The 9,285-nt window shown below is 42.3% G+C and overlaps 1 protein-coding gene and 1 long non-coding RNA gene across 2 annotated transcripts in view; one reads left to right on the forward strand and one right to left on the reverse strand.

Annotated features, from left to right (window-relative positions):
- LOC138168156 (zinc finger protein ZFP2-like) overlaps nt 1-9,285 on the reverse strand; it is a 283,080-nt gene that overhangs the window by 26,820 nt on the left and 246,975 nt on the right. The window lies entirely within an intron of this gene.
- On the forward strand, nt 7-9,221 carry LOC138168187 (uncharacterized). Its single transcript, XR_011170052.1, has 3 exons — nt 7-2,795; nt 3,886-3,981; nt 4,088-9,221. It is a non-coding gene; the product is annotated as an uncharacterized lncRNA (long non-coding RNA).

Genomic DNA, 9,285 nt, shown 5'->3' on the forward strand with positions numbered 1-9,285 from the left:
ATTATAGACCAATTTCATCCATGTCTATGGCAGCCAAAATCTTAAATAAAATACTACCTAGGAGATTACAACAATATATTGCAAAGACTGTACATTGTGACCAATTGGATTTATACCCAGAATACAGGGATAGTTTCACCTAAGGAAAATATACACATGATCTATTATACCAATAACAAAAATAATGAAAATCATATGAATATATCAATGGCTGAAGAATAATGTTGTATAAAAATTTTTCTTTAAAAATTCATTTTTCATTTTCTTTGACTTTCATTTCCACAAGCTTTTGAGTTCCAGATTTTCTCCCTGCGATTCCCTTCCCCCCACCCAGAGTTGGCATGCATTCTGATTACTCCTTCCCAGCCTGCCCTCCTTTCTATCCCTCCCACCCCTACTCTTATCTCCTTCCCTTCTATATTCCTACTGGGAAAGATAGATTTCTGTACCCCATTGCCTGCATATCTTATTTCCCAGTTTCATTTAAAAACAATTTTAACCTTTGTTTTTATAACTTTTGAGTTCTAAATTCTCTCCCTTCTTCCCTCCCCACACACCCTCATTGAGAAGGCAAGCAATTCAATGTAGGTTTTACATGTGTAGTTCTGCAAAATGCTTCCATAAGAGTTATATTTCAATGACTAATTTTCCCCTCCTTTCTATCCCTTCCCCCACTTATTCTATTTTCTCCTTTCACCCTCTCCCTTTTCCAAAATGTTGGATTCTGACAACATCCTCCCCCAATGTGCCCTCCCTTTTATCATTCTCCCCCTCTCTTATCCACTGCTCTCCTACTTTCCTGTATGGTAAGATACATTTCCATACCCGATTGAGCATTTATGTTATTCCTTCCTTCAGCCAAATCTGATGAGAGTAAGGTTCACTCATTCCTTCTCATCTCCCCCTTCTCCTTCATCATGAAATCTTTTTCTTGCCTATTTTATATTAGATAACTTACCTCATTCTATCTGTCACTTTCTCCTCCCAATATATTCCTCTCTCCTTAATTTTATTTTTTAGATATCATCCCTTCATTTTCCACTCACCCTGGGCCCTCTATCTATTTATCTATGAATCTGTCTGTCCGTCCATCTTTCTGTTTGTCTCCTCCAGCTAATACTGAGAAAGGTCTCATGATTTACAAATATCATCTTCTGGGGTGGCTAGGTAGTGCAGTGAATAGCACACCTGCCTTGGAGTCAGGAGAACCTGAGTACAAATCCTGCCTCAGACACTTAACAGTTACTAACCATGTGACCTTGCTGTAATGCCATGCACAGAAGCTTTCCAGAAGAATGCTGCTGTGAACAGCTTTTAAGGTTCTGCTTACTCAGTATGGTGATCACTCTATTCCATAACGAATCAAAGCAAAACATCCACAGGAAATCAAGGTACAGCATTCACAATATTACAACTTATCACAGAAAATCACAATATTCATAACATAGTCTCAAAGTAAAATAGTCACTCTTAAGTTAACTCAATCAGTCACTTACAAGTAGTCCCAAAGTACACAGTCAAAGTCTTCCACTATGGGGCAAAGTCTTGATTAACTCAATTAGTCACTTATCAGTAACAATATCTCAAAGTCAAATCAGTCACTTATTCAGCAAAGTCTTACTATAATACACAAGCCCTCCACCCCTTAGGTCACTAGTAAACTGTAATTCCATAATTACTCAGTACCCATGGAGTGATCTTTTCATCTTGACTTGGGGCCTGTTCTCAGATTCCCTGGATCCCCTTCCATGGTCCCCAAATCTACCAGGGTTCAATGGCAGACAGCTCCCAGTTCCTTGCCCAGCTCTCTGGGCAGGTACTGCTCCACACTGAAGTTCACAGGGTCTGCATGTGAGATCATTCACCATTTCTGCTCCAGGGAATTCAAGGCTCAACCAAGATGCAGTCTAAGCATCCCAGTCATGCTTCAGTCACCTGGGCTCCTGGGCCCTGGGTTCCAGGCTCTGGGCTCTGGGCTCCTGTTCAGAAGAAGCTCCACCGCCACAAGTTCTCAGGACTCAGTTCTCCATTCCCTCTTCTGTAGCTGCTCTGCCACCAGATCTCAGTCTCAAGGAAATTCTGACTGTGCCGCTCTGGAGTTTTTCCTTATATACACATGGCCTGTTTCAGCCGACCCCTTCCTGTTACATGAGTAACAGGAGACAGGAGTTCATACCTTCTGTTTCTCCAACAGAGGCTTGATCAGTTACTAAGTGTAAAGTACCTGCTAATTTGCCAACACAAAGGGATCTTCAAATTTAAATTACATTGCCATTACACTTGGGCAAGTCACTTAATCCCAATTGCCCTGGACTCCAAAAAGGAAAAAAATCATCTTCCCATGAAGTAATGTAAACAGTTCAACTTTAATCATTCCTTCATGAATTCTCTTTCATGTTTACCTTTTCTTGCTTCTCTTACATCTTGTTTTAGAAAGTAAAGTTTTCTATTCAGCTCTGGTGTTTTCATCAAGAATGCTTGAAAGTCCTCTATTTCATTGAATGACCATTTCCTCTCTGAAGTATTATTCTCAGTTTTGCTGGGTAGGTGATACTTGCTTTTATTCCTACCCCCTCTGTCCTCTGGAATGTCAGAAAGCCTTCTGATCCCTTAATGTCAAAGCTGCTAGGTCTTATGTTGTCCTGATTGTATTTCCACAACCTCCAATTGTTTTTTTCTGAATCCTTGCAATGTTTTCTCCTTGACCTGGCAGCATTCAAGGGACTTGGCCATCTCCAGCTGTCCTGATCTCTGTCTGGTCACTAGACCCAGAGGGCTCTGGAGGAGAAAGTGAGGTTGGTGATGTGGCACAGCCTTCCCTTATTTAAATCCAATTCATTTGCAAGTTAAGGCATCACCTTCCTGATGTCATGGTGCCCTTCAGGAAACAGGACCAACCATAAGCATAGTGGGGGCTGAGGGAGATCCTGCTGCTGGCTCAGAGTGAATGTAAATAGCAACTGCTTCTCCTTAGGCCAGTGACCCTGAGCGTCTTGCCAACAAAGTTTTTTTTTATTTTTTCTTAAAGGGGCCCTCCCTTGACCCCCATCTTAAACAGCCTCATCACTGAATGAGCACTGCCTCAGTCACAGTGAGAAGCTGGAAAGACATTAGCTTAAAAAGGCCAAAGTGTCCCACTGGGTCCTTGGCCATCTCCAGTTATCCTGATCTCTGTGGTCACTGGTCCCAGATGGCTCTGGAGGAGAAAGTGACCTTGGTGACTTTGCACAGCTCTCCTTCACTTAAGTCCAGTTCAGATGCCAGTCATGGCATCTTCTTCCTGGTGCCATGGTCCTCTCTGAGAACTGAAGGACAAACCACACAGCCTTCAGGGCATCATAAAATACTTCGGATTGTTGCTATCAGAACAAAACTAAATTTCATCTGCCTTCTTACTGAGCCAAGAATCCTGAATCTCTCTAAGCTTTGCTTTCATTTAAAGTTTGGTGGAGTTGAACACGGCTTTCTTAGAGATGAAGCTACCTACTGGTAGGCCTGTTTTCACTCTTTATTTAGTACCTTCTGAATTTACCTTTGATTTTCATCAAAATCAATTTAGATTTTTACTAGCATTTACATCTCTGAAAACTGGCCAGGCCTTCACTGCTGGAATGTTGAAAACCCCATGTTTTGGCTCAATGTTCTCTCCAAGCAAGCAACCGATTGTCCTTCCATGGAGAGTCCTCTGGGCTGTTGACAGTGTCTTCTGGTCTCTTGCCTTGGGGATGCTCCTTTTGTTGAATATGGACGTTCAGTCTCTGCTGGGGCCAGCCCTCTGTGGCCCACATCTCCCTTGTCACTCTCACATCTCCCTTGTCACTCACATGCAGTCTGTCTCTTCTGCTTACACTGACACAGTCTATTTAATGCCAATGTTTGCTCCAGGAGTACATCCATGAAGTTTTCTAGCATTGAAGTTAGTGATGTGAAGGTCTTGAGTTGCAAGAGTCTTGAGTAACCACTATTATTGCATTTATGTATGTGAGTATCTCTCTCCCTCTCTTTCTCCATATATAAATATATATATATATATATATATATATATATATATATATATATATATATTTTGATTGTTTGTTTTCTTCAGCTGTAGGGACCAGGTTTGAAGAAAATGAAATAACTAGAAAATTGGCAATTTTTGTGGAAGAATGTGATCTGCAAAGACTCATGAGTGATGTCCCCTGTGACTTCAGTTTGAGAGAAATCCATGACAACTTTGTTATCAAAGTAGATAAAAATGCAAAATGTGATTGCAAATTTGATGATATTGGACAGAGATTCAGACAGTCTTCCATCCTAAATCACTGTAAGAAAATGACCTCAGGAAATGACTGTCTTCCAGATACTGAATATAGGAAATGCTTTACTGAAGAAGTTAAGCTTTTTCAGTCCCTGCAGAAGGCTCCTGGAATACTCATGTATCCAGGAAATCGGTGGGGGGGTGGCCTTGAGCTGGAGTTGAGACCTCAATAAACATCAGAAAAGTGAGACTGGAGAAATGCTTTCTGGGAGTAATAAAGGTGGGAAGGCCTTGAGTCAGAACCCTGAGCTCCTTAGTTATCAGCAAATTCCCATTAGAAGGGAGCCTGATGAGTATAATGGGGGAGAAGCCACCTCATCCCACCAGGCATCTCCTCCTTGTCAGTCTCTATTTCACTCCGGAAGGAAAAGATATGCATCTCCTCAGTGTGAGAAGACCTTTGGTTGGAACTCCGATCTTGCCAGACCTCAGAAGATTCATGCTGGGGAGAGGTTTTATGGACATAATGAATGTGGGAAGGCTGTGTGCTCCAGATCTCTCCTTATTGATCTTCAGAGAATCCACACTGGAGAGAAACTCCTTGAATGTAATCAGTGTGGAAAGGCTTTCAAACTTATCTACCATCTTGTTACACATAAGAAAATTCACACTGGAGAGAAACCTTTTGAATGTATTCAGTGTGGAAAAGCTTTCACACATAATAGCCATCTTACTGCACATCAGAGAATCCACGCTAGAGAGAAATCTTTTGCATGTAATAACTGTGGAACGACTTTCAAAGACAGTGGCAATTTTGCTGTACATCAGAGAATCCACACTGGAGAGAAGCCTTACAGATGTTATCAATGCAGGAAAACTTTGAGGCAGAAATCCAATCTTACCGGACATCAGAAAATTCACACTGGAAAGAAGCCTTATGGGTGTAATCAATGTGGGAAAACTTTTAGATGGACTTCCAGTCTTACAACACATCAGAGAATCCACACTAGAGAGAAGCCTTATGAATGTAATCAGGAAGGAAAAACTTTCCCACGGAGTTATTGTCTTGCTAGACATCAGAAACTCCATGCCTGAGAGAAGACTTGTGGATATAATCAGTGTGGAAAGGCTTTCACTCTGACCTCCAGCCTTGCTTAAATCAGAAAATTCACCCTGGGGAGAAACCCTAGAAAGTTGATTCAACATATATGAGGGCATGATATAGGTAATTATGTTCATGTGTCAGTAATCAGTCCTTAGCAATGTTGGTTCAGTTTCATGCAGTCTTCATTAACCTTTCCATCCATTCAATATCCAACAATTGTTGGAGGCAAAATTCAGCACAGTCAGATATGGTCTCAATTATATAGCCAGCTTTTGATAGACTTTAACATTCCCGACTTGATCTGGTCTGTAGATAGGCTAGAGGAAGGGGGAATATATTTGATAGACTTCAGAGGAAGCTTTCCAATAGGAATTAAAAATCCTTAGTTCACTGAGTAAGTATAAGGGAGCGATTACCCCAGAAACGAGGAGGAGCCAAGCTGGAGGAATGTTGGATAAGGAGGACAGTCAGCACATGTACATTCTGGAGTCTTACATCAGTCCAGTGAGCAGGAGTTTACACACAGTGAATAGTTGGTGGAAAAATGGCAATATTACTATATGCTAATTAATAAAATACATAATTTGATTATTTTCTAAATGATGGCAGATCATTATTGTTTCTGTTATCATTTATTATTTAACCCCTAAGTTCCCTTACTTTGGCTGGGAGAGCTCCTTAGTGCCTTAAACTGCAGCCTTGCAGAATCTCTGAACACTGTCAGCAGGGCTGGGGGATCTCTTCACACGGCAACCTCACAAAGATGTCTCCAGAAGATTTTGCTTTGCTTTTCTCCCAACACTTAGTCAATCATTATCATCATCAGTTTCTTCATTAAAACAAAGTTTGCCTCCTGATTTTTCAGAGATTTTGTCCCATTCTGTAATAGACACATTGAAGATCTAACATCCTCCACTTCAAAGGTAACCTGCCCTCACAGCTTTTTTTCTTTTTTCTTTATTTTGCTTTTTGGAGGGCAGTTGGGGTTAAATGACTTGCCCAAGGTTATAGGGCTAGTTAAGTATTAAGCACATGGAAAGCAATAGCAGCCACAGAATCTAATAGTTTTCAAAAACAGGCAATAACTGCCAAAGCCTCTTCTGTCCTTCCATCATCATAGAGAGTGAAGGGTTTTCCCTAGATTGGGTAAAGCGAGAGTGTTGGTCAATTTAGTTTTCAAAGTCTCCAAAGCTTTCATCTGGTGGTCTGGGCCCCACTCTAGACAGAATGAGACAGGGCCTTGAGTAGCAATTTACAATTGCAGTCCCTCACAGGCCTTGGGTTTAATTAGATATAGACCATGATGGGGGGACATTTTAGGATCTAGGAGTCATAAAAATACTGGCATGGGAAAAGTAGCTCACCTAGGAATTTCCTTATCCCAACTATTGACTCAACTATCTCCCACACTTCTGAGGGAACATGGGAAGATCTGGGAGGCTTAACTAGAGAAAATTGGCTTCCCAATTTCACCAACAGGTCCCTTCTGTGATAGTAATGGAATATAAAGATTCCCCTGTATTGGCTTGGTTTTCAAATTGATTGGTTAAAGCCCAGAGCTTGTTAATCCTACCTGTGGGATGGACTTGTGGACTTGAAAAGAGAGACAAGAACTAGGAGGAGCTGGTGACGTAGATTTAGAGAGACAAGAGAGAGGCAGAAGAACTTTTTGGAAGCAGCACCTTTTGGAGGCGGAGAGAGACTGAGAGGATTGCTGGGGCCACTTTGAATTGCCCTGGATTTTTGAGACCTGCCCCCTGAGCTGCCAAGGACTGAGGAGACATGGCTGTTTTGCTGGTACTTTGTCTGTTTTGATGTTGTTTTGCCAGATTTGTCCACTGGTGAAAGACAGTCCTGTTGTTGAAGAAGTCCTGGAACCTGGCTGTTGGCTAAGAGCTCCTGAGACTGTCCTACAGACAGAGAGTGAATACTGTCCACTGGTGAAGGACAGTGCTGTTGTTGCAGGGGTCTGGGAACCTTTCTGTTGGTTCAGAGCTACTGAGACTGTCCTGCAGACAGAGAGTGAATTCTGTCCACTGGTGAAGGACAGTGCTGTTGTTGCAGAGGTTTTGGAACCTTGCTGTTGGTTCAGAGCTCCTGAGACTGTCCTGCAGACAGAGAGTGAATACTGTCCACTGGTGAAGGACAGTGCTGTTGTTGCAGGGGTCTGGGAACCTTTCTGTTGGTTCAGAAGCCCTGAAGAAGGATTTTCTTGTTGTATGTTTACAGAAATCCTGGGAGAGGGTTTTGCTAATGTTTTAAGGGGTTCTAGGACTGTTCTGCAGACAGAGGATGAATTAATGAAGAGACTGGCAATGTATCTTGTAGCCTTGCTAAGCTTTGTCTCCCCAGGAACAAAGATTGCTGAGAACTTGCCTTGTGTCAAGATGAAGAAAAGACCTCCATTTGGGTATTAAGTGCTGTGCTTAAACTTGTTGTAACTCTGGGGTAGATTCAATTGTGATCCAGGGGACCAGGACAGGACAGGGCAGGAGGTGTCCAAGTCCCACCTCACACACATGGGGAGATTCTGAGCCCCAGGGTGGGGGAGCAGGCCAGCCCCCGGGCACACAGCAGTCACCATCAGCAGCTCCAGTTCAGCACCAGGTAAACTATCAAGTCACAACACCCTCCAGCCGCCAGCTCCTGAGGCCCCCATGCACAACCAGTCACCATGCCCCTGGCCCCCAGCACAAGAAGCCTGGGACAGTGACCCCTGTGCCCCAGAAACAAAGAACAGCCTGAAAAGTCAGGAAAAAAGTGAAAAACCCAAGCAAACAGCAGAGACCACAAAGAAATATCCTGGTGACAGGAACAATCAAAACACAAATTCGGAAGAGGACAGCATTAACCATATAGCCACATCTTCAGATAGAGAATCCACAATGGGGAGAAATCCTATGAATGGGCTCAGTGTGGAAAGGCTTTCAGATACAGCTCCAAGTCTTACTAAACACTGGAGAGTCCACAGTGCATAGAAACCTCATGAATGGGATCAGTGTGGAAAGGCTTTCTTTCACACAGAGAGCCAGTCTTGTCTTACATCAGAGAATGCACACTGCACAGAAACCTTATGAACGTAATCAGTGTGAGAAAGCTTCCAGATATAGCTCCAGATTTACTGAGCATGGGAAAAGTCCACAGTGGAGAGAAACCTTGTGAATGTGATCAATGTGAAAAAGGCTTTCCAGTGGAACTCCAATCTTGGTGCCCATCAGAGAATCCATACTGGAGAAAAATCTTATGAATGTAATCAGTGCAAACACTTTCAGAATCATCTGCAGTTTTGATGTACTTGGGAGTATCTGCACTGAGGAGAAACCTTATGAATGTACAGTGTGGGAAAGCTCCCAAAGAGCTCCAGTCTTTGTGCCCATCAGAGAACCCACACTGAACAGAAACATTAAGAATGTGACCAGTGTGGAAAGGTTGTCACATGGAAGGGCTGCCTTCTTGTGCATCAGAGAATCCACACAGGAGAGAAACCTTTTGGATGTAATTAGTGTAGAAGGACTTTCAGAATTAGATCCAGTCTCACTAAACATCAGAGAATCCACACTTGGGGGAAATTTTATTAAATTGATCAGTGTGGAAAGGGTTTAGCAAAGAACTCCAGTCTTGCTATACATCAAACAATCCACACTGGAGAGAAACCTTTTAAATGTAAGCAATGGCATGTGGAATGTGAAAGATGAAATTACTGAGGAAGGAAAGGTTTGAGCTTCTGAGTATTTTAATTTATCAAACAATGCTTGCCAATCCACAGATTGGGACCAGATTTCTTCACCATACCCCTGGACCCCAAATACTGTGCGAAATAGGTTTTTATATGTTAAAAACAATCATTTAAATGCAACCAATTAATAAAAAAGGAAACTACAATATTAGGTGGTCTGATTTCTAATTGGGTGAGAGGTTAGGGACTTTCCAAGTTGGGAGG

The sequence above is a fragment of the Petaurus breviceps genome, unplaced genomic scaffold (assembly GCF_028583685.1).
Source record: "Petaurus breviceps papuanus isolate PSGF00001 unplaced genomic scaffold, PetGlider_PUasm1.0 355, whole genome shotgun sequence".
Lineage (NCBI taxonomy): Eukaryota > Metazoa > Chordata > Mammalia > Diprotodontia > Petauridae > Petaurus > Petaurus breviceps.